Source organism: Plecotus auritus (assembly GCF_963455305.1).
Source record: "Plecotus auritus genome assembly, chromosome: 7".
NCBI classification, from domain to species: domain Eukaryota; kingdom Metazoa; phylum Chordata; class Mammalia; order Chiroptera; family Vespertilionidae; genus Plecotus; species Plecotus auritus.
Genome location: NC_137774.1, coordinates 72938945 through 72965121, shown reverse-complemented (window position 1 = coordinate 72965121; position 26177 = coordinate 72938945). Strand labels below are relative to the sequence as shown.

The following is a 26177-nucleotide window of genomic DNA, read 5'->3' as shown; positions in this document are numbered from 1 at the left end:
TTAGTTTAGGTAGGCAATCATTGTTAAGTTTTTAAAAATGGATATTTCAAGAAGTGTATTTATTTTTAATAATACTCTAGATCCTTATAATTCTTACTTGATTTTCATGTATACACATGAAGATCAGCATACCCTTTTTTGGGGCAAAGCTCCTGGCTAGTCCTTGTGCACAATTTCCAGGATTTTTATATAATGCTATTAAAATGTGCTAATGAAAGCAGCTTTTGACTAATTTATATTTGTGTTTGAATTGTTTGGGAAATATTAAATTAGGTTTCTTACCATTAGTTTGTAGAGAGGAAGAAAACCGATGTGATTTGTTTTCTTGTATATGGACATTAAAATACAATATACCATTAAAGCTTTGACATTTTAAGTAGAAGTGTATTGCATATTGAATCAGTTAGTTTTGCCCTATTAAGTGGTTAATATTCAAAGTGTAGATTACATTGCATTCTGTAATTTCATAAATGTGTTCTTTTTCCCCTGAGAAAACGATTCTTATGTTTATTAATGTTAATTTTTGTTTTGTGAATGAGCTGTCTAAAAACCAGATGGTGTAGTGGTTAGGGGATGTTTCTGAAAGTAAAGTACTTTTATAGAATTATCTTATTATTTGTATAAATGAATTTGTTTATTAGATTACTTTTTCATCTTAAGATGTTTTCTTTACTAACTGGTTAAGCACTTTTGGGAAAATAATTTAATCTCTCTGGTTCTCAGTTTCCTCATATTTGTAAAATAAAAAGTTTGAATTAAGTGTGCTTTAAATTCTCCATCATTCTCTAAGAATAGCTGAGCTTCTCAGGTGATTGGGAAATAGTATGCATTCTTAATATGAAAAAGTGGGGTTTTTAAAAAATCTATTTGTTTAAAGTATGAACCCTTATTTAGTTAAATTTAGCATATGAAAACTCAGATTTACAGAATTGCTATTGCAGAACATGTGTGAGATTCTTAATTTGCCAAAGGATTTTTACTTCCTTTGAATATAAATAAATAAGATTGAGTTAAAGAAGTGTTATTTACACATGATTTTTTTATTATGTTTGTTGAATAAAGCAGGGTGTCATTAGAGGAACCCCATTTGATTAGGAAAGTTTAAGGAACACTTTTGAAATGGCTTGGAGAAAATGCAAAGTGATTAAATTTTTTAAAAATGTGCTTTAATTTATTAAAAAATGTGCTTGTTTGAACATTATTTTGGAGAGAGATTGGAAGGTTAGTTGCCAATAAAATGAATTTTACTGTGTTGGACACAGTAGTTTTTCAGTAGTAGAACAGAGCAAATATTAGATAAATAATGTTCTTACTGATTATGCTATATATAAAGAGGTAATATGCAAATTAACCCTCACAAGATGGCTGCCTACAACCAGGCTGGCGGGGGGGGGGGGGGGGGGTTAGTGAGGGATGACCAAACAACTGAACAGCAGGCTGCTTGGGGTGACCAGGCCGGTTGGGGGGGGGGGGCTGTGAGGGTCAACCAGGTCGGCAGGGGGGGGCAGTTGGGGGCAACCAGGCCAGCAGGGGGGCAAGTTAGGGGCGACCAGGCTGGTGGGGAGGCAGTTAGGGGTGACCAGGCCGGCGGGGGGATGGTGCAGTTGGGGGTGACCAGGCTGGCAGGGGGGGCAATTAGGGGTGATCAGGCCGGCACTCAGAGGCAGTGAGGGGTGATCAGGCCAGCGGGGGGACAGGGGCGACCAGGCAGGCAGGCAGGTGAGTGATTAGGAGCCAGTGGTCCAGGATTGTGAGAGGGATGTCTGACTGCCGGTTTAGGCCCGATCTCTGGGATTGGGCCTAAACCGGCAGTCAGACATCCCCTGAGGGAGAGGGTGCAGGCTGGGCTGAGGAGACCCCCCACCACCCCATGCACGAATTTCATGCACCAGGCCTCTAGTTCCATTAATAAAAGACTCACTTGTTCCTGATGGTGGGTTCTTGTATCTGCTATGTGTTTAGTGTGCCTGGGACCTATATATTTACTATATATTTAGTGTGACTCTAGTAGTTCAACAGTTAATGCACCTGGAAAGTGGCTACCTTAGACTTTATAATTAGAAATTAGAGGTCACTAATGATAAAAAAAAAACTGTTGGATTTAATTATAAAGGATTTATAAAATATTTGAGTGGTTTTCTTATCCTTTCTTACGAATAGCAAAGCAGCTCGTGGAAAGTAATATAACATTTGCTGTGATTTGCAATGGCTGGTGAAACAAAACAGAAAAGGAAAAAACACTATACTTTGTTCTGAAAGACAGTGGGTACATATGTCATCTGACCTGAGAGAGAATTTTACCTCAACAAAGACCCAACTTGTGAAACTCTGGCTTCCCTTAGAGCAGTGGTCGGCAAACTCATTAGTCAACAGAGCCAAATATCAACAGTACAACAATTGAAATTTCTTTTGAGAGTCAAATTTTTTAAACTTCTTCTAACGCCACTTCTTCAAAATAGACTCTCCCAGGCTGTGGTATTTTGTGGAAGAGCCACACTCAAGGGGCCAAAGAGCCACATGTGGCTCGCGAGCCGCGGTTTGCCGACCACTGCCTTAGCGAAACTGTTATTCACAGTCTGTTGGAGCCATCTGTTTTCTAAGGATTAAAGTGTCTGACTCAGTGTGTAAGTGATTGCAGAAAGTTAAAAACTTTTAGAACTACCATGCAAACAAAAAAATTTCAAAGGACATTTCTCGTCTCTGACAAGCATTTTATAGAGAATTTCTCAGCTGTAATAAAGTAATTAACTCTGTTCTTTCGGACTCCTGAAAGAAATTGTGATAATGAACACTTTCAGAGCTGGTGATTCTAAGTTATCAACTTTGCCCCTCTGCCATTTGCAGTTCAGATGGAAATGTTTGCTTTCATAGCTCTAGTCATGTTGTTACTTTATTTAGCAGCTATTAAATTACCAATTCCATATACTCCTTTGGAGGTGTTCCAGTTTGCACTAAGGTTTCTGTTCCTTTCAGCAGCATTGCTTATGGTGTGTGGAACTTTCCTGAACAAGGAATATAAACAATGTTCTTAGAGTGGATAATTTTAAGCTTTTCTATTTTAATAACCACTTTTTTTGAGATATAATTCACATACCACACAGTTTACTCATTCCAAGTATGCGATTCAGTGATTTTTAGTGATAGCTCTTGCAGGTATGTGCAACCATCACCACAATCAATTTTAGAACATTTTTATCATCCTAAAAAGAACCCTAAACTCATTAACAGTCACTCCCCATTTCTCTCTAAACCTCCCAGCCCCTGGCAACCACGAATCTACTTTTTGTTTCTATAGATTTGCCTATTCTGTACATTTTGTATAAATGGAATCACACAATATATAGCCTGTTATGACTGGCTTCTTTCACTTAACATATTGTTTTAAAAATTCATCCACATTATAGCATGTATTAGTACCTTATTCCTTTTTATGGTTGCATAATATTCTATTGTATGGATAGACTATATTTTATCTATTCATTCATCAGTTGATGGAAAAGTGATTCTTTTTGAAGTTAACAGTCAAGCTGATTGTTTAAATATAAGTTGAAATGATAGAAAATCTTTTATTATATAATAATATACCTTGACTGCCCAGCCAGCGTGGCTCAGTGGTTGAGCAGTCGACTTATGAACCAGGAGATCATGGTTTGATTCCCCCACTCCCACCCTAGTCAGGGCACATCCCCAGTGGGGGGCATGCAGGAGGCAGCCGATCAATGATTCTCCCACATCATTAATGTTTCTATCTCTCTCTCCCTCTCTGAAATCAATAAAAAAATATATATATTAAGAAATAATATAGCCCAAGCTGGTTTTGCTCAGTGGATAGAGCGTCGGCCTGTGGACTCAAGGGTCCCAGGTTCGAGTCCGATCAAGGGCATGTACCTTGGTTGCAGGCACGTACCCAGTAGGGAGTGTGTAGGAAGCAGCTGATCGATGTTTCTCTCTCATCGATGTTTCTAACTCTCTATCCCTCTCCTTTCCTCTCTGTAAAAAATCAATAAAATATATTTAAAAAAAAAGAAATAATATACCTTGACTAAATTTTAGCATTTCATTTTCAAAATTTCATAAAATTTAGTTATTTTTTTAAACAGCTATCCTCTTTTCTGAGCTTGATTCAGGTTGATTAAACCTTAAATTCTCTGATCCTTTCTCTTAGTTCCCTAACAGACAGCTTTAGGGCAGTATATGGGTGAATATGAAACCAGCTTCATTTGATATGTTGTTAGATATAAATATCAATTGTAGTAAGTCTTTATGGATGGTTGAGTTTTCTGAAGAGGTGAGGATTTTCCTTTTTAGGGGGTCAAACATTTTCCTGCTTTTAACCAACTTAAACATTTGGTTTTACATTTCTGAAATGTATAGAACACTTCATTACCTTCAGAAAAATGAAATATGACAAAAATTTTCTTGATGACTCATTTATATTGCTTGTTATTTGGCTTTTACTGATATAGCAACTACCCTATAAAAAAAGGAATTTTTGCTTTATTTTGAATAGACTGAGATTTCTTTGTTTTTCCAGTACTTATGTTTTAAAATATTTTTTTGCTTGCTCTCTTTTTATCAGCTTATGTAGCTATTAGTATGCTTTGCTTTTGGTTTTCAATTTATTACAAAACAAAACAAAAAAAACAAACACATAATCAAACTTGTTAACTCTGCAAAGGTAGTTTGATTAAAAGAACTATGAATTTGGTCTTTGTGCAATTTTTGATTCTCAGCAATATTCTGAATAAGTGAGTTTGCTAGGTAGTGAGTTCAGGATGCGTAAGAGGTTATTACAGTTACTTTAGTATATTTTTAAAGGGGAGGTGAAAGGGAAATTTGAATCAAATTTATGTCTTAGGAAAGGGAACATGTTTTCCAAAAGACCAAATTAGCTTTCTTTTGGATATGTAGAAATAGAAAATGGGAATTATAGGTTACTAATGAAGAATTAATTAGAATTTATCTATCTGTCTATTATCTATCTATCTATCTATCTATCTATCTATCTATCTATCTATCTATCTATCATCTATCTAAAAAGCAAGCAACTGTAAAGGGCCATAACGACCATAATGACCAGTTGCTATGATGCCTACTGTGGCCAGCGAACCTGCCCGATCAGGGGGTGGGGCCAGGCTGGCCAACCTCATGGCTCCTCCCCACTGCTGGCCTGCCCCTGATCAAGAGCAGGGCTGGCTGGTCAAACGTCCCCTCTCTTTCCCCCTGGCCAGCCCTGCCCCCTATCATCCCACCCCTCCACGATAGGCCCACAGCCCCTCTCCCTGGCCACCCCACCCCTGATCACACCCCCACCCCAATAGGGGGCATGGCCGGCCAGCCAACCTCCCGCAGCCCCTTACCCCAGCCGAGGCGCCCCTAATGGCCCCCCAACACCTTGATCAGCCTGCAGCCCCTCCCCCGACCCAGCCCACCCTAGATCAGCCCCCCAACCCCGATCAAGGGCAGGGCCGGCCAGCCAACCACCCATGGCTCCTCCCCCAGGCCGCTGGTCCCTGATTGGCACCCCCACCCCATTCGGGGCAGGGCTGGCTGGCCCACCGCCCACAGCCCCTCCCCATGGCCAGCCCCACTCCCAATCAGCCCCCCAACCCCAATTGGGGGCGGGACCCACCAGTCAATCGCCCAAGGCCCCTTCCCCCAGCTGGCCTGGCCCTGATCGGCCAGATTTGGGTGGGCTGGCCGGCCAACCTCCTGCCATCTCCTCCTCCCAGCAGCCCAGCCCTGATCCACCGGGATTAGGGGCAGGTCGGCTGGACCCCACCTGTGCATGAATTTGTGCACTGGGCCTCTAGTAATTCTATAACTAGTTATAAAGCTACAATGTTAATGATAAATTGGGGTTGTACTGATTATTGTTGAAATTTACTAGAATTTTGGGACAGAACTTTGTTGACTTTCCCAAGAAAAATCTGGTAGAAAGTTTGTGTGTTGTGTTCTCTAATATACTGCCAAGGCAGAACTGGCCATATTTCTTCCTTTTTGTAAGTTTAAACTTACAAAGATGTGCATGAATTTTCATCCTAGAAATTTATTAGTCTGGCATTCAGTAGCACCAAAACAGTGCAGATTGGTGGTGTTGTTTGTTCTTGGAAGATTTGTTCTTTCTGAAGGGTGCCAGACTGCCTAGTACATATTGGGCAGGTTTGTAAGTTACATGATCTTCCCACTGCCCCTCACTCCACAAGGTATGTCTGTATGCCTGCCAAGTCTACCAAAACAGCAGCCTTCCTCTTTGTGAGGTTGTTCTCTTCAACTAAAAATTAAAATAGATTCAATTCTTGGGAGTGTGGGTTGTCAATGTCTCACTTTTAAAAGTGGTCAATATGTAGTTTGCTCAAAACTGGCAGTCTGAGAACTGGTTTCTCTTAGCGGAGGTGAGTCGCTTAACCTGAAGGGTTAGGGCTAGGATTAAATGAGATAATGCACATAAGAGCACCTGGCACATGGTAGGTGTTTAGAAATATTTTGGTTTTCACCCTATGCCCCTTCCCTCAAAACCTGTTTTCATCAGTGTTGAAATTCATGTAATTGATGGAAACCCAGGAGCAGCTATGAGGAAAGGGAGGCACAAAGGGAGCATGAGCTCTGTAATGCTGAAACCTCATTCCAGACGCAAGCTAGCAACAAGGAGCTTGGAGGGTACACATTTAGATTTAAGGAAGGAGACAGATGCAGGCTTCCCTAATATCCAGACATAACTTGCCTTTTTGTCATTGTTGCTTGCCTGCCCTTTGCACATGCTTCCTCCAGCCCTGATCTCAATCTCCTGGGGCTGTGAGCACCAGACACAGCATGATTGCTGTAAGGGAGACCATGAAAAACAGATACACAGAAGGTGGACATAGTGTCCTGCAGCCATGGGGCTGTACAGAAAAATAAAGCAGGGTGAGAACACAGATACTGATATCAGTGACTTTATATCTGGTAGGTGAAAGGTGCATTAATATCTCAGAATAACTGTTGATTAATGTTACGGCTGATTTAAGATCATGAATGTAGCACTTGAATTCCCACTTCCCTCCTTTTGCAGATAAAGAAAAATATATTTTTGTACGTCAAGTGCTCAGTTCATGCTTCTCCACAGGGAATCATATGCCACTCATCCAGTGCCTGGACTTAGGGGGTTGACATTTCTTATGATAGTTTTTGTAAGATTGTCATGAAAAATCCTTGGGTAAGGACTTAGGATTTATCTAAACCTAACTTGCCTTGCCGTCTAAACTGTAGGCCTGGTGGGGCTGTCCCACTTGCTTTCATAAACTTGCTCTGATATTGACCCACTGACGTCAAGTTTCTTATACCATATCTAGAACTTTCTAAGGACTTATATTCTGCTAATTTTTCTCCATTTGCTGTTACCCTACAGTTTCTTGATCTGTTCACTTTTTAAAAGTTGACATGAAATTCACATAAAAGAATATTAGCCATTTTAAAGTTAATTCAGTGGCATTTAGTTCATTTACAGCGCTATACAACTGTCACTTCTAATTCTAAAACATTTTCATCACCCCAAAAGAAAACCTACCTATTAAGTGGTCAATCACCATTCCTCCCTCCTCCCAGCTCCTGATAATCACCAATATACAGTGACTGTTCACTGTATATTGAAATGGTGTTGTGCTTAGGATACAATTATTAGTTTCTGTCTCTATGTTGGATATTTCATATTAATGAACCATACAGTATGTGACCTTTTGTGTCTGGTTTCTCTCACGGAACATCACTGGATGTTTTCAAGGTTCATCCAGTTGTAGCATGTATCAGTGCTTCATTCCTTTTTATGACTGAATAAAATTCCATTGTTTATCTGTTCATCTGTTGAAGGAACCCAATGTGACTATTGTGAATAATGCTGCTGTGAACATTTGTGTTTTTGGTTGGGCACAAGTTTCCAGTTATTTTGGGTATATGCCTGAGAGGAATTGCTGGGTCATATAGTAACTATGTTTGATTCTTTGATATACCTATGTCACTTTTTAGAAAGAGAGACTTGTAAAAAGTCACATCTGGCAGTCAGGTATTTCAGAAAACACCCTCCACGTTGAGAGTCAAGTTGGTAACAGGTAATGTTGTGAATTATGTGTCTTTTTTGAAATGGCTTTGTTCACTGTATATTAAAATGGTGTTGTGATTAGGATAAAATTATAATGTAGATATGACATGTTTAGAGAACTTTTCTTTTTGATAAATATATGGGTTTTTGGCTGTCTCCTTCAGGCTGGCATTGGATTTGGCAACTTTGGAATGGTGTGTTAGATAAATAGCCACTATCTAGGGCAAGCTTTTAAAAAAGTACTATTTAAATATTGACAAGAAATAATAATTTAAAAAAAGCCCCAAACAACTCTAGGAACTTTCAAATGAATGCAAACGGTCTAAATACAGCCCGGTAAAATTAGGCTTTCGCTTCAGTTTCCGTGGGGCATGTGAGCCCATGGGCCTCTTGTGCCTGTCTGGGACACTCTCTGCTTGTTAGCTATCCTTAGAGTGCGGGAATGTGGGATACTGTCCACAGAGAGTAGTGTTCCCACAACGCTGCCTTAATATAGAACGTTTTTTCTAAAAAAATGTTGGCTCCTGAAAGAGTTCCACTCCCAAACATGGTCATTGGTTCAGAGTTCATTTTTATTTGTTTTTATGTAGTTAAAGGCAAGAAAAAGTATGTAAACTTGTCAGTGTTACCAAGTATCAGAATTGCTTAGGATAGAGGAGCAGAAAACTGAGTTTCTAATAAAAAACACACTGTTTCTCCTTCAGGGCAATTAAAGACAGTGGTCCCTCTGTGGCCACATGGGGGAGGTTGGAGGTTGGCCAAGGCTCAGTCTGCTGTTTGCTGAGAAGGTGAATGGGTGAGAAATGTTCACTGTTATGAGGAACATGCTCCAGGGACAACCTCACTGCTCCCCTCTGGTGAGTGGTATTGCTCCCCAACTTTGCTTATCGACCCCCCTGAAAAGTTGCCCTGGTGGGGGACCTTGGAGCACCCCATAGGGCAGCTGGATTACAATGGCCACAAGTGGATGGCCACCAAAAGCTGTTAGGCAGACTTTGGACCTACAGAGTCCTGGCAAATGTTCCCCTTTTGTTAGGATGTTTCTCAAGCAGGTAGGTGAGTAGGTAAAACTATTCTGGATGAGTGTGGTAGCTTCTCCAGGAGACAAAAGGAGCCTGTGGCGTATGTCAGGATCTCATCAGGGAGGAAACTGTTCCTTGAAAATGCCCTGTTACTCTGCTGTGCCTTCTCTTTTTATTTTTTTTATAAATATATTTTTTATTGATTTTAGAGAGGAAGGGAAAGGAAGAGTGAAAGAGAAACATCAATGATGAGAGAGAATCATTGATTGGCTGCCTCCTGCACGCCCCCTGCTGGGGACTGAGCCTGCAACCCGGGCATGAGCCCTTGATCAGAATCGAACCTGGGACCCTTGAGTCCTCAGGCCAACGCTCTATCCACTGAGGCAAACTGGCCAGGGCTGCCTTCTCTTTTTAAAGCCAACTTTGCTGGCATCCATTTGTTGAACAAAGTTTTTGAGGGTATGAGGATGAATATAAATTGTAGCTGTATCTCAAAAATCTCCTAGTTTACCTGCATCATGCTGTTGGGAATCTGAAGTGGAACATTCTCAGGCTATGTGGGAAACAGCCTGGCCACTCCTCAAAAGGTTAAACACAGCGTTATCATGTGACCCAGCAGCTCTACTCCTAGGTGTACACCCAAATGAATGGAAAACGTACATTCACACAAAACTGGTAGGCGAATGTTCACAGCAGCATTGCTCATAATAGCCACACAGTGGAAACAACTCAAATGTCCATCTAATGCGGAACATATAAAATGTGGTCCACCCATATTACGGAATATTATTCATCCACAAAAAGGAATAAAGTACTGATTCATGCTACAATCCAAATGAACCTTGAAAATTTATGCTTAGTGAAAGAAGCCAGTAACAAAAGGCCACATAATAAATGATTCCATTTCAAGTGTCCAGAATAGGTAAATCCATCAAAACAGAAAGTAAATTAGTGGTTGCCTAGGGCTGGGGAATTGAGAGGAAATGGAGAGAGACTGCTAATGGGAACAAGAGTTTCGTTTTGAGGCAATGAAAATGTTCTGAAATTGATTTGGTGATGGTTGCACAACTTTTTGAATATACTAAAAATCACTGAATTGTATGGTATGTGAATTACATCTCAACAAAGCTGTTACAGAAAACAAATAAGCCTTCCAGACTAACATTGACAGTTGGAGTTATATTGTAGTAGAAGGTAATAAGATCGGAGATAGAGATTTTGTAGTTCATATGTATAGAACAGAAGGGTTTGAGATGGATGTGTTGTTGTGGCCTCTTGGGGGAGAGAGAGAGGTCTTTGGGTAATCGGTGAGCTTTGGGGATCTGCGGTTCACAATTTTGGAGATTCAGAATCTTCCTTTCTATCATTGTTCAGAGTTGTACAAATTGAGGAGGACTGATTCATGCTAACCACGAGACTGGTGTATAAACTATGTGCCAGTGTATTACTTTACATTGGGGAATATGGTATGCTTTTCCAGTGTCCAGGGCACTTCCTCTATGATATCAAGATATCTGGGAGGCCTAATTAATAGTAAAAAGATTACTTAAGGAGTCTAGTATTTAAGCAAAGGATCTTAAAGCATGCAATGTATTATTTAATTATGGGGAAATTACAGTGTATATCTTACCAGGGACTGGAGTACAGATTGAGTGCCTTTCCTGAACTGTGTAAACACTGCCAAAACTTACCTTAGAGAAGATGTTATAAAACGAATAAATATACAAAGCAAAACCTTATCATAAAATAGAAAACTCCCTACTTCATAAGAAATGCAAACTTATGTAGAAATGCTTACAGATAAAGCCAATTAATTTTAAATTAATAGTATGTGAGTTAATGAAGACATAACTAGAAGTTGCTTAAAGAAAATAATTTATTGTCTCACATAACAACAATTGCGGCATTTCCAGGGTTAAGTCAAAGACCCATACTTTTTCTGTCTTCACTTTCTGCCATCCTTGCTATGTAGGAGATGTTTTCCCTTGTGGCACGGGTGGCTGCATTCATTCCAGTAATACAGTGACAGCCAACGAAGAAGAAGACAGCCAATGCATATCTTATTTTATTAGCAAGAAAACTTTTCCTAGACGTTCCTGAGCACATCTCCCTCAGGTCCCTTTAGCGCCAGGGATCACCAGCAAGGGGAGGGAGGCCCCTGTGTCCTAGGCTTACTTTGCTTTATCCATTGGGGCCAGGTGGGATGGGGTGGGGTCTTCTTGAGCAGGTGGAAGGTAGAGTCCCCAAAGAGAATCAGGCTTCTGCTATTGAGGAAGATTGGAGTCTGGGGCATGAAGAGAGAAATGGCCCTGAGGGATACAAAGCATTAAGGCTGTGGCTTTAGTTAAAACATATGATGTTTTATTTTTTTATGCTCACCCAAGGATATGTTTATGGTTTTTTTGTTTGTTTTGTGTTGTTTTTTTTGTTTTTGTTTTGAGATAGAGAGACAGAGACATCGATTGATGTGAGAGAGAAACATTGATGTGAGAGGGAAATATTGATCTGTTGCCTCCTGTATGTGCCCCAACAGGGGATTGAACCCAAATCTTAAATATGTTCCCTGACCAGGAATTGAACCTGCAACCCTTTGGTGTATGGGATGACGCACCAACCAACTGAGCCTCCCAGCCAGAGCAAAACATGCCGTGTTTTGTTTTTTTGTTTTTGTTTTTTTAATTTTTATTGCTTTTAGAGAGAGAAAAGGAGAGGGATAGATAGAAACATCAGTGATGAGAGAATATCACTGATTGGCTTCCTCCTGCACATCCCCTACTGGGGATCGAGCCGCAACCTAGGCATGTGTCCTGAACTGGAATTGAACCAGCTGAGTTTGCTCAAAGAGCAGCACCTCTTTTGCAACGCTTCCCTCTCCTCATCCTCCAGAATGGACCTACTTGCATCTTCCTGCTGTCCTCTTAGCCCCTTCCATTAGCTCTTGCCCCCACTGCCTCCACACACACACACATCCACTGGTCTGGGGGTTTACTGCAGGTGCTCTGATGATAACTGTGTGGATGTGTATGCATAAAAGGAAGACATTTAGACTTAATGTGGGAGGTAAAGTACTCTTAAAGGTTTTTGACAATGCTATGAATGTCAAGAGTAATGTGATTTTAATGTGTTTAAGAGATTTATTTCTTAATAATCACCCATTAAGTGTCTTAGATTTCACTGCTGTGCTTAAAAAAAAAAAGCCATATTAACAATCATATTTCTTAAGCTTTCATCTGGAGCTCTGAGAAGTATTGGTTGTCTTGCAGGGATGAGGAAGTGTCTAGAGCAGCAGTTGCCAACCGGTGATTCGCGGACCACTGGTGGTCCGTGAGGTCCGAAAGGTTGGCTACCGCTGGCCCAGAGCATAGCCAGTTCTTCCAGAGTTGGGGAGCACTCCAGTCCTAAGGCTGGCAATAGAAGGAGAGGTGGAGATGGGTTCATGGTCTGGTGTGAGCTATTTACAGTATTTTCTTTAATGTTAAGTGAATAGAGTTCTCAAATACCCGATAATTATTGGTTCTCATTTGTTTTTCATGAGTGAAAATATGTGAAGTGCCAGCGGTTCCTGGAATATAAACACACAGTGAAAGTATTTTCTCTCCCTATGTCTCCTGTCCCTGCCCCAGGCTGATCTGTTGACATACATTAGCACGTCTGTCTTCCTTTTCCATAAAGCACAGGCCTATAAATATTTCTTAGTGTAAAAATAGTGTTTTCTCTACTGTGAGTCAAGGTTCAGTTCTCATCTATCTAATTTTAGTTCCTTGTTTTTGTGAAGGAACACAAAATGTTTTCCTTAACAAGAAAATAGAAAGAAGCACACACACAGACGGAGGAAACTTCTTGCTACTTTTCCCTGTAGTACAGACTTTTCTATGTGAGGTTTTCTTCTTTGTCGAACAAGTTATTGAAAAACAAAATTGTGAAGACAGGAGTTTACAGAAGGAACAAGAGGAACAGAGTGCTATCTATTGGCCATTTGTTGCTCTGTAGAATGTTTTTGGAAAGTAATGTTAGAGACATTATAGAACGCTCTAGTTCTGAAAGTGTGTATTTTTTTTAACTGTCTCTATTAAACTAATTATATGTGAAAAATTAATGAAACACTAAAAACAAATAATTATATGCTATCTATTACCATAAATGACCACTATTTATGATAGACTTTGAACTTCTTCATATTCTTAGGTACAAATGATATTTTTTTCTTGGTTAAAATTGATGTCAACCAATGCGTACTTTCATTTTTTGGATGCTATTTTATATATGTTTTTCTTTGCATCTGTATGATTCACATATTTTTATTTGTAAGGATAATACAATATTCCTTGGAGTTAATGTATTACAGTTTGTTTAACCGTTCCTGTTTGAGCTTTTAGATTGCTTCAAGTTTTTTGTTATAAAGCTTTTAGGCTTTTTCAATGCAGATATAATTATCTTTTAACAAAAATGGTGTCATGTTAAACATTGTTTTAGAACCTCTTTTTTCACCTAATAGCTCATAAATATCCTTCCACTGTTCATCTGTATATACATCTATATAATTTTAAATGACTATAATTTATTTGGGAAATATCCCTTATTGGAAATTGAGATAATTTCCAGATTTGTGTGACTATATATCATGATACTAAGATGTACTTTTTCCAGACATCCATCTCTTAAATTAGGATGCATCATCTTCTATACTAATAAAAGGGTAATATGCTAATTAGACTGGGAGACCTTCTGGGAGACCTTCTGGATGTTCTTCTGGACAAAGCCATGGTGGCAGGGTCAAGGCAGAGGCAGTTAGGGGCGATCAGGCTAGGAGGGGAGGGCAGTTGGGGGTGAGCAGGCCGGCAGGGGGGGGGTCAGTTTGGGGCGAGCAGGTCGGCAGAGGGGCAGTTGGGGGCGAGAAGCCTGGCAGGGGGGCAGTTGGGGGCGATCAGGCCAGCAAGGGGGGGAAGTTGGGGGCAAGAAGGCTGGTGGGGGGGCAGTTGGGGGCGATCAGGCTGGCAGGCAGAGTGGTTAGGGGCGATCAGGCAGGCAGGTAGGTAAGTGGTTAGGAGCCAGCGGTCCCGGATTGCGAGAGATATGTCCGACTGCCAGTTTAGGCACAGGGATGGGGCCTAAACCAGCAGTCGGATATCCCCGTGAGGTCCCAGATTGCAGAGGGTGCAGGCCGGGCTGAGGGACAACCCCCCCTCCCCCCATGCACGGATTTTGTGCACTGGGCCACTAGTATAATATAATGTATGCCATAGTTTAGTTGCAGCACTTTCTTTTATTTCAATGATACATCTTACAGTCACTGGCATCTTGGCTTTTTTTATAATGATGTGGCAAACATCCTTACTGGTACCTTAATTGTCGTTGGCCCCCATGAATTACTGGTGAGGTCTAACCCTTTTTTTCATATGTGTATTAATTGTTCAATTGTATTTCTTCTTTTTGAATTGCCTGTGAATTGAGGTGTTTGTCTTTTCCTTATTAATTTGTATTTAAATAAGTATCTTTGATCTTTATGTTCCATATATGTTGTAAAATTTCCCCCAGTGCATGATTTGTCTTTTAATCATGATATTTTTTGACAAGTGGAAATTTAAATTTTATATTGGGCATATCTATCAGTTTTCTTTTGTGGTTTCTAACTTTGGTGACATGGTTAGAAAAGTCTTCCCCACTACATGATTATGTAAAATATGAACCTATATTTTTCTCTAATGCTTTCATATTTGCTTCTTTTTTAATTGATTTTAGAGAGGGAAGAAGAAGAAGAAGAAGGAGAGAGAAAGAGAGAGAGAGATGAGAGAGAAACTTTAGTCGGTTGATTGGTTGATTGCCTCCCTTACATGTCCTGACTGGGGATCAAACCTGCAAAAGTATGTGTCCTGACCAGGAATTGAACCCAAAACCTTCAGGTTCTCGGACTGATGCTCCAACCAACTGAGCCACACTGGCCAGGGCTATTTTTTTTTTATACTGACATCTTTACTCCATCTAACATTTATTTTAGTGTAGCATATGAGTGGTCCAAGTGGTTAGGCAGTTTTTTATACCATTTTTTGGTATATACAGTTTATATATAGCATTGTTATATACCATTTGTGCATAATATATAGAATTCTGATTTATATGTGAGTCTGTTCTTGCAGATCTTTTTGTTTTTCTCTTTTTATATATTTATTCTTCCAGATCAAAGTTAGACTTGAGTTGTTTCCTCACCACCTCCCTTTGGCATTTTGATTCAAGCTCTTCCAGGTTACAGATTAATTTGATGTCTACAATTTTGAGTTCTCATCCATCAAGCTGATATATGTATCTCTCTATATAAGTCCCTTTTATGTCACTCAGTAAGATTTTATAGTTTTTTTCATTAGGTTGTACATGTTTTTAAAATTTATTCTTAAGTTTTACTATTTTTTCATTGCTACTACGAATAGGACCTTTTTTGTTTATATTTTCTAGCTAGTTGCTCTGTTGGTATGTAGGAAAGCTGCCAATTTTTATAATTTGTGTAATAGTAAAATCCACCCATTTTAAGTGCACAGTTCAGTGAGTTTTAACAAATGTTTGCAGTTGTGTAACCATTACCACACTTGATATAGTGTGTTTCCATCACCCCTAAAAATTCCTTTGAGCCCCACTGCAGTCAGCCTCTCTCCTGTCCCCAGCTCATGGTGACCACTGACATGCCTTCTATCAGTTTAGTTTTGCCTTCTGTAGAACAGAAGTGGAATCACACAGTACGTAATCTTTGGTGACTAGTTTTCTTCACTTAATGTTTTCGAGGTTTATCCATGTTATTGCATGTATTAGTAGTTTATTCCTTTTTATTGCTAAATAGTATTCCTTTGGAAGTAGAAAAGGGTAAAGGGGGAGTAGGAGACTTGATATACAGATTATGTATTGTAGAATTGTATACCTGAAACCTATATAATTTTATTAACCAATGTCATACCAATAAATTCAATAAAAAAATAAAACATCACTTTGTATAGATATACCACAAATTTTACAAATCTGCTTATCAGTTGAGGGATGTTTGGGTTGTTTCTAGTTCTTGTCTATGATGAATAAAGCTGCTATGAACATTCACAAGTCTTTTGTGAACATATGCTTTCATTTCTCTGGTTAAATACATAGGAGGAGAATTATTGTGTTGTATGGTGATTGTGTGTTTAATTTTATACAAAACTATAAAACTGAAATGTTATTTTTATGTGTAACCAGATACTTAATTGAATGCTTATTTTAAAAAATCAGATAGCTGCCCTAACCGGTTTGGCTCAGTGGATAGAGCGTCGGCCTGCGGACTGAAGGGTCCCAGGTTCGATTCCGGTCAAGGGCATGTACCTGGGTTGCGGGCACATCCCCAGTGGGGGGCGTGCAGGAGGCAGCTGATCGATGTCTCTCTCTCATCGATGTTTCTGACTTTCTGTCCCTCTCTCTTCCTCTCTGTGAAAAATCAATAAAATATATTAAAAAAAAAATCAGATAGCCTTAGATTTTCTTGGTAAAATATTATATAAATTTAAAATTCCTTACTTTTCAGTCTTTATATCTCTTATTCCTTTTTATTGAGCTGAGAGGTAAAGGTCAAAATTTTTCTCCACTTGGAGTTACAGTAACAATGACTAGAGTTTGTGTTTTCCCTCCTTAAGAAAAAAAAAGGGTGATGTAAAGTACAGGAAATAATAATAATAAAGGAAATGCTGGCCTATTTCTTAAGTGCTCATTGCCACTAAACTGGTCATTTAATTCCTAAAGGACTTTGGTGAAGGCTGTTTGATGTCCCCTCAGCCAAAAAGACCTCAGAAGTAGGCTAGAAATAAAATCTGTCCTGAATGTTCTTCCCTTTACTCATATAGCACTAGAAATTGGACTCATGAGGCTCTGCTACTTCATTCACTTGTGATCTTGGGCTATTTCCTGTGTGAATTTTGAACAGAATTATAATTCCCTTGAATTAAGTTATTGAAATTTCGGCCCCATGCTGTAATCCAATAAATTGAGATAGCTTGTCCACATGCTAGCCATGGAAAGTTTATAAAGAAAGGAGAGTGAGTCTTAATTATCTCTGTCATTTGGAACTCTTCAGGGTATTACTAATAGATGTCTCCTTAATTTGTCAACGTGCCTTAGATGAAATTCATTGAGGGCCCATAGCAATTTCAGCTGCTGATTGGGTGCCCTTCTCATTTTCTTATAACCATTTCAGGTATATTTTTCTCAAATCCCCAGTGTGCTGTACCTCTTGGCAATATTCACTAGACCACAGGGATGAAACTTGAACATTTTTCATCTGCACAGGTGGATTACTCATCCTTCTGTGTGTCTTGGCAGATGTTATAAATCAGCAATTTTTAGCCAGAGTGCTGTGGCGCACTGGTGTACTGCAAGAAATGTTAAAATATGCAATACCTGACTATTTAGTCAAGGACACTGACCTCTGTCAAAAAAATGACAACACCCAACACAACAATAGCTGTCTGGTGTGAATGAATCAAAATTATACCTTTTTTTTTTTTTTTTTTGTCAGATGGGCAAAAAATGTATTTTTTTGGTGTGGCACAGAATTTTGATAATTACTTTATGTGTGCCATGAGATGAAAAAGGTTGAAAATTGCTGATATAAACCCATGGAATGGGAGGTAGAAAAATGGAACTCTTGTCATTTGGACAGAAAAGATGCAAAATCTAAATATGTTGCTTCATTGAATTTTTCAATGGAAAGTTTTATAGATTTACCACTTTAAATCCTGGATTTGACTTTTGAATTTATCTTTTTAGCTCCGATTAGCTTTTCCAGCAGAGATGTCATAGATGAACAACTAAACCTAAACTCAAGGGACTGGGCTCTAATTCTGTTTTGCTTTTGATTTGCCATCACTTAGTGCTTTTCTTTTCTCCTCACTAACTCTGTCACTTAAAGAAATAACAGCAAAGTGCATTTCTTGTAAACACATCCAGTTTCCCTTTAATACTTCTACCGTAAATTAATAATCCTCTGGGGTTTAAAATTTTAAGTTAGGCATTAAAACAAGGGATTAAAATCAAGCATTAAGACTACTCAAAATATAATTTTTTGTTTTCTTTAAATTGCATAAATAACAAACATAAGCAACTGTGTTGCATGCTTTTCAACATTGGAGGTGTAATCTTTTGGCTCTGTTGATATTCTACAAAAAGTGGTTCTTTAAAGTTTAACGGTTTTACTAGGTTTTTTGTTACTTTTAAAATAACCTTGTTTTTTCCATACAAAGAAATATTTAACTTCTTTTTTCTCTCTGTCATTTTTTAACCTTCTTTTTAGACAATCTGCTAGTACATTTTCTTCTCATGTCCTTGGGCAAGAGGGGGAGGGGAGGGTACAGGAGGCTGGGGATCAGTGCCCATCCTTGTGATGAGGGTGCCTCCCCCTGTATCTGGGAGATGAGTTCTCTAGCAACCAGGGGACATCTGATAGTGACCACCCACATGTGCCTGTGTTAACTGGTCTGTTCCCAATCTCATGTCTTGTTTGTTCAACTGAGAGCTGGGCATCTCATTAGGATGACCAGTGTACCAGAGCGTTTGGCAAAGTGCTAATCACACAGGCATTCACAATACCAGTATCAGGGCAAAGAATTGTGTAAGACCCCTGCCCTGTTTTAGCAAGAGCTGGCTCTTAAATGCACTTGTGACTAAATTCATAAGCTCTTCAAATTCAGAATTGTATTCTATTTAGTGTAGTAACTAAAAGGCTGAACTTTAAGGTTAGATGAATCTGGATATAAATTGCATCCTAGCTTTATTGCTTACAAGCTTTGTGATCACCAGCAAGGGGCACCTGTATTTGCACATGTCATGGGAATTTTGTAGTCAGTGAACAGCCCAGCACTTCTCAAATATAAAATGATTCTGGATATACTAGTATAATGAAGTAAGTATTAAGTCTTATACCTCTGTTGTGGGGCCAAAATTAATTTATTTGGCTCAGTGGATAGAGCATCGGCCTGCGGACTGAAGGGTTTGATTTCGGTCAAGGGCACATGTCTGGGTTGGGTGCTTGATCCCCAGTAGGGGGTGTGCAGGAGGCAGCTGATCAATGATTCTTTCTCATCATTGATGTTTCTATCTCTCTCTCTGCCCCCCCCCACTTCCTTTCTGAAATCAATAAAAAAATATTTTCTAAAAAAGAGTCCTAGCCAATTTGCTTAGTGATTAGAACATTGGCCCTCAGACTGAAGGGTCACAGATTTCATTCCAGTCAAGGTTATATTTCTCAGTTGCAGGCTCAATCCCCAGCCCCTGGTTGAGGCAACCAATCGATGTATCTCTCTCAAATTGAGGTTTTTCTCTCTCTGTCTCTCCTCCTCCCTTCCACTCTCTTCAGAAAAATCAATGGAAAAAATATGGTTGGGTGAGAATTAACAACAGCAACAAAATTGAAAAAGTCAGGCTCAGCCAGGTGGCTCAATTGGTTGAGCATCATCCTGTGCACAAAAGGTTGTGGGTTCGATACCCAGTCGGGGCACATGACTGGGTTGTGAGTTTGATCCCGGGTTGGTATGTATGGAGGCAACTGACTGATGTTTCTCTCTCATGTTGATGTTTCTCCGTCCTCTTTCTCCTCCTTTCTCTCTCTCTCTCTCTAAAATCAACTTAAAAAATTACTAAGTCAGGTTTGTAAGGCATAATTAGCATACACTAAAACTCAGCCTTTTTAGGTGTATAGTCTGGCTGTTGGTAACAGGTATTATGCTTGACTCTGTGAGTTCTTTGTCCTTTTCCCCTCTTTTTCTTTTTCCTTTTAAATTGAGTATTTTGTTGTTGTTTGTTAATCCTCACTCGAGGATATTTTTTTCCATTGATTTTTAGGGAGAGTGGAAGAGAGAGGGAAAGAGTGAAAGGAACATTGATGTGAAAGAAACACATCAATTAGTTGCCTCCTGCATGAGCCCTGACCAGGGCCCAGACCGGGGAGGAGCCTGCCACCTTGATCGGAATCGAACCTGGGACCCTTTGGTCCACAGGCTGACGCTCTATCTACTGAGCTAAACCAGCTAGGGTTAAATTGAGTACTTTTTTATGACTTCATTTTTGTTTCCTCTATTAACTTATTGGTTGTATCTCTTTTTCTAATGCATTTTAGTGATTTCCCAAAGTTTACAATATAAATCCTTAACTATGTTAGTCTATCTTCTAATATTATATTACTTGATCTGTTGTATAAGAATGTTGTAAGAATACTTAATGCTGTTAGTGTCATAATACTAAATTTTACATGTTATAAACTCCAAAATACATTGTTGTTATCTTTTTTTACTTTAAATAAATTTTTAATTTCTATTACAGTTAACATACAATATTATATTAGTTTTAGGTGTATAACCTAATGAATAGACATTATATAACTCACTAAGTGATCATCCTGATAAATCTCACACCCATCTGACACCACATACATAGTCACCACAATATTATTGACTACATTCCCTATGCTCTACTTTTCATTCCCATGACTATTTTGTAACTACCAATTTGTACTTTCTAATGCCTTCACTTTTTTCACCCATCCCCCTAAAGCTCCTCCCATCTGGCAATCATCAAAATGTTCTCTGTATCTACGAGTCTTTCTGTTGTGCTTGTTTGTTTTTTAGATTCAATTGTTGATAGATATATATTTATTGCCATTTTTTCATATTATCTTTTTTTTCTTTTTAAAGAAGACTCTAAAAATTCATGTAATACTGGTTTGGTGGTGATGAACTCCTTTAGCTTTTTCTTGTCTGGGAAGCTCCTTATATGTCTTTCAATTCTAAATGATAGCTTTGCTGGGTAGAGTAATCTTGGTTGTAGGTCCTTGCTGTCTACCACTTTGAATATTTCATGCCAATCCCTTCTGGCCTGCAGAGTTTCTGTTGAGAAATCAGCTGACAGTCTTATGGGAGCTCACTTGTAGGTAACTAACTGCTTTTCTCTTACTGCATTTAAGATTCTCTCTTTGTCTTTAACCTTTGACATTTTAATTATGATGTATTCCCTTCCCTCACATGTGGGCTATGTGCACCCTCCTATTGGAGTTGAGCCTTGATTGCTGTTGGCACATCAACGGAAGGGATTTACCCCCAGGCCAATTGTCTACTGAGTCTGCCCCTTGAGTGTGCTGCATGTGGAGGTGATTATGTGATGTTCCAGCATGGTGTGAAGCTGTCCATCAGGTGCTCTGGCCTTGTAGCCTCCTGGGAGGTACACGCCAAGATTAGTAGCCACCGGTGCCCTACCCAGGACATCCAGCATGAGTGTTCTGCAGATGGCTGCTATTTGTGCTGGGCTTGGAAGAGGCTAAGCCAGGGGTGGGCAAACTTTTTGACTCGAGGGCCACAATGGGTTCTTAAACTGGACCGGAGGGCCGGAACAAAAGCATGGATGGAGTGTTTGTATAAATCAATATAAATTCAAAGTAAAGGAGCGGAGGGGAGAGCAAGAGAACCGGATAGAACAGCCGGATCTGGCCCGCGGGCCGTAGTTTGCCCACGGCTGGTAAGCTGTGAATCAGTCAAGGCTGGCTGCCACTAGTGCTAGGCCCAGGGTCCCTTAACAAGAGTCATGGAGTATGCTGAGGCCAGATGCTGCTTGTTTGGAGTTTGTGAACCTTTGAGAGATTTTAGGAAAGTTTGAAGCATGAGCCAAGACAGATCTTTTGTATGGAAAAGCCACTGGAAATGTACAACCTCCCTGATAATTGAAAGAGCCGATTAAAATGAGAATGATAAAAAATGTTTTAATCTCTTTTCTTTGCAAAGATGAAAGAGATTAGTTGTAGTTGTTGTGAATGGGCAGGGAAATCAGGCACTCTGAAATACTATTGGTGTTTTGGAATACAAATTGAGAAATCCTTTTTGGCAATACCTCTCCAAAATTTTACATGTTGCACCATTTGACCAAGCTATTGTATTCTTAGGAATTTATTCTAAGGACATACTTGTATAAGTGTGCAAAGATGTATTTAGGAGGGTCTTGGTAATCATCTTGCTTATAATAACAGAAAACTGGAAATTGCTTGAATATCTATCCATTGTAAATTACAGTTGGTCTATCCAAATAGTGGAATAGTTGTCAGTATTTGTAATAAAATGGTAGATTTGTGTGTACCAACATGGATAAAATAGCCGTCATTTTATTGTTAATTGAAAAAAGCAAGTGACTATACCATATATGAAACATGATTTAATTTTCCAGATGTATTTGAGAGTATGTTTACATAGAGATGATGGTATATGCTTTAAAGGATATACACAAAGCTATAAATAGTGGTTGTCTCTAGGGTGGGATTAGAGGAACTTCTAATTTTATATTTAATACTTTTTGTTTCATTTTTTTCTTCAACAGACATGTTTACTTTTATTAGCAAAAAAATTATTAAAAGATTTTAAAAGCCATTACATGAGTTATCCTAATCAGCAGAAATGCATGTTTAAGTGATTTAAATGAGTGAATGCAAAACAAACTCTCGCTCCACACTGGGTACAGATAGGATGTAGACTCGTCTTGCTGTGAGAGTATCACATTTTATACATGCTTCATGTATTAAGCTTAAATTATAGATCATAATATTAAAACACTTGTTTTCCCCACAAATAGAAAAACTCAACTTAAAGTCATTCAAATCTCAACAGTAAAAAAGGGAAAAATTGTTTCTGTTACCCTTTCCCCCTAGCCTATTTAATTAAAGAAGGAACCAATTTTTCACCCAAAAAATGAATTTATAGAATTAGTTCAATTATGGAAAAAAAGTTTAGAGATATGATTCTGCTGACCTAGTGAGGATATACAAATTCACAAAGTAAATGTTTGAATGCATTAGCTTACAGTGGGAGAGTGTGTCTAGGAAGATGACAGTGTATCTGCTGGTAATGGAGAGCCTGTCCTCTTGGTCAACTTGGGCTCTGACTTAACCTGCTCCTGAGGGTCACTTGGAGGCAATGTTGGTTTTGGAACTCCTCAGGGGGTCCATTTCATTTTAAGACGGTTTGTGAAATACAGCCATCTGGCATGTACAGGGTTACCCCAGGGCAGGCATTTAGCCTTGAAATTGACTTAGCTGCCATTGCAGGATGATTCAGTTGAGCCAGAACTGTCTTAATTTGATAACTATCTTAATTTGAACCAGAAGTTGTGGATTTGACCCAGAACCATCTTGGTCTGCAGTGGAGTTGTGGTGTGTATAATGCTGTCAGATTATGTTCATTGTTGGAAGCCTGGGGAAAGGAAGTGACTTGCTTGGCCAATATAAAAATAGCCATAGAACAAGAGGAAGGATTTAAAAATTAGTCTTTTACTAAGCTTGTGAAGTAATGTTGGTTATAAATATTATTTCAATCTGTTTCATAAATCCATTAAAAAAAAACATGCTCTTTGAGCAGGAGTTCATGTTTCTAACTTGGGATGCATTTTTTCTCATCCACTCCCCGACCCCTACACCGTCTTGTTTATTCTAATGGTTTTTTAAAAGTTGTCATTTCAGTTCTTAAAACTCTTTCATAAGAGCTGAGCATCAGCAACAGTTTTCTCTAATTCTGTCTCAGGTGATGATTTCCAGTTTAATTGTATAATAGACAAGGAAATCGAATAGTAAAGTTGCATTTGCTTTGTTATAATAAAGAATCTTTCCAAAAGTAAGTCTTTTTTTGAACTGTACGTAAATGAGAAAGTTGGGATGGACAATTTTATGTTTAACTGGGAATTTTGAAATATTGGTAGTTCCTACAACTGGGAATATTTTAAAGCTAAGTGTTTTGATATGAATTATTTGTTATTCTAAAGCAGGGGTCCTCAAACTTTTTAAACAGGGGGCCAGTTCACTGTCCCTCAGACCGTTGGAGCGCCGACTATAGTTTAAAGAAAAAACTATGAACAAATTCCTATGCACACTGCGGGCCCGGGACGAGTCGGCTGCTAAGCAGGACAGGCAGCGGCACCCGGCGGGCCGGATAAATGTCCTCGGCGGGCTGCATGTGGCCCGCAGGCCGTAGTTTGAGGACCCCTGTTAAAGAGTAATATTCAGCTTTTTCATGGGTCTATGGAAATGCTATTGGACATATATATGTCTGTCTCATTGAAAAGTAAAATTATTGTTCTAGACTAGGGAGAGAAGAGAGAAAATAAAATATAGTCAAGGAGTAGAAGGGAGTTTATAGTAGTAGATGAAAATGGAAAACCAAGTGTGTTTTTTGCTAGATAAAATATTTATGGGATATTACATATTAGAACTATTTAATACTTCTTAAAACTTCAGGGCTACATGTTTTTATAATTTTGGGGGGTTCCATGATGAAATGTAGATGGAACTTCCCAGCTGCTCATCACAGACTTTCCAGGCAAATTCTTACCCATTCCTAGAATAGGGTCCCTTATCTGTTGCTAGGAAGTACCTCTGTGCCTTGAGAAGCAGTGATAGGAAATGGAAAATACATTCCTCTTAAAGTTACGGGCCTGGCCCAGGTGGTATGGCTCAGTGCTTGAGCATCGATCCATGAACTGAGAGGTCCCCAGTTTGATTCCTGGTCAGGCCACATGCCCAGGTTGCGGGCTGAATCCTCAGAAGGGGGCATGCAGGAGGCAGCCAATTGATGATGTTTTTTCCTCATTGAAGTTTCTATCTCTTTATCCCTCTCTCTCTCTCTAAAAAAAAAAAATCAATTAAAAAAACATTTATAAAAAGTAATGGGCCTGGATGGAAGGCTGCATGTTGCTATGTGACATTGGACTTTCTACCATTATTTCAGAACCTGTCTTATGTGGTGGTGTAAAGATCTTAAGAGGAGATGAATGATGCTTTACAAATGTAAAGTATTATTCCATTAGGGAAGCAAGGAATAAAACTGGAAAGCACCAAATATTTGGAAGGAAACTAAATTGGGGTTTACTTTTTTTTCTGGCCAATGTGCACTTGGGAATAGAAAGTGAAAGGAATCTGCAGGTGTTCAAGGCTGGATGGGAAGGGGTGGGGCAGTGAGAATGGCAACTTTAAAGACCTAGATGCTTTGATCTTAGAGCATCACTAATTTGTACTTAGCTCACATCCAGTAAATTACTGTGTAATTGACATAACAATAGAGGGGTGTTTTCTAACAGTACTATTGTAGCTCCAGTCTGGCAGTGGGTCGTTAGAGATTGATACATGTAGTTGTGGAGTTGCTATAAAATGCCAAAATTTTAAGGCTAGTAATGGATTAGACTACAGGAAAGGCTGTGGCTAATGCTTATGATCTTTCACTTATTCTTCCTTTGTCACCCATTCAGTAGCCATGTGTACTGTACTAAGAGTGGACTCTGAGCAAGGATCAACCTGTAGGTGAGTGATGTAAGTAGAGGATGAAGAGTGAGAAGTATTAATGCAGCCCTTGAAATAGTTGTTAATTTTTTTCTTTCATCAGGTATTTTAAAAACAAACAAACAATCAAGCAAACAGAAATTGTCCACTTTATTCTGGACAATTTCAAACACATAAAACTCAAGAGAATAGTAGAATGAACTGTTGGTTGTCCATAACCCAGCTTCAAATAATTATCTACTTATGGCTATCCTTGTCAATTTCTATAAAACACACACACCTTACTGGATTGTGTTGATTCTGTGGCTCTATTTGGGGAGAAATACCATCTTAACATTATTGAGTCCTCCAATCCGAGAACATAGTATCTATCTCCTTCCAGTTATTTAGAAATTATTTTCTATCTTAACATTGTTATATATATTTCAGTACAAGCATCTTGCACTACTTTTGTTAAATTTATTCCTAATTTTGATGCTGTGTAAATGGAATTCTTAGTTTCATTTTTGGATTGTTCATTGCTAGTATATAGAAATAAAGTTGATTTTTGGATATTGATCTTTTGTCTGTGAACTTGATAAACTCACTTATTTGACCAGGTTTTTTTGGTAGACTCATTAGGATTTTTCTGTATATAGGATCATATTTTCTGGCAATAAGGACAGTTTTGCTTCTTCCGTTCCAATCTATATATTTAAAATTTTCATTTCTTGCCACTCTGCACTGCCTAGAGCCTCCAGTATGGTGTTCATTAAAAGTGGTGTTCATACACAAAGACTCA

General features: G+C 39.0%; 1 protein-coding gene across 2 annotated transcripts in view; it reads left to right on the top strand.

Annotated features, from left to right (window-relative positions):
* The window catches only part of ADCY9 (adenylate cyclase 9), a 138211-nt gene that overhangs the window by 12913 nt on the left and 99121 nt on the right, over nucleotides 1-26177 (top strand). The gene's annotated exons all lie outside the window — the stretch shown is intronic.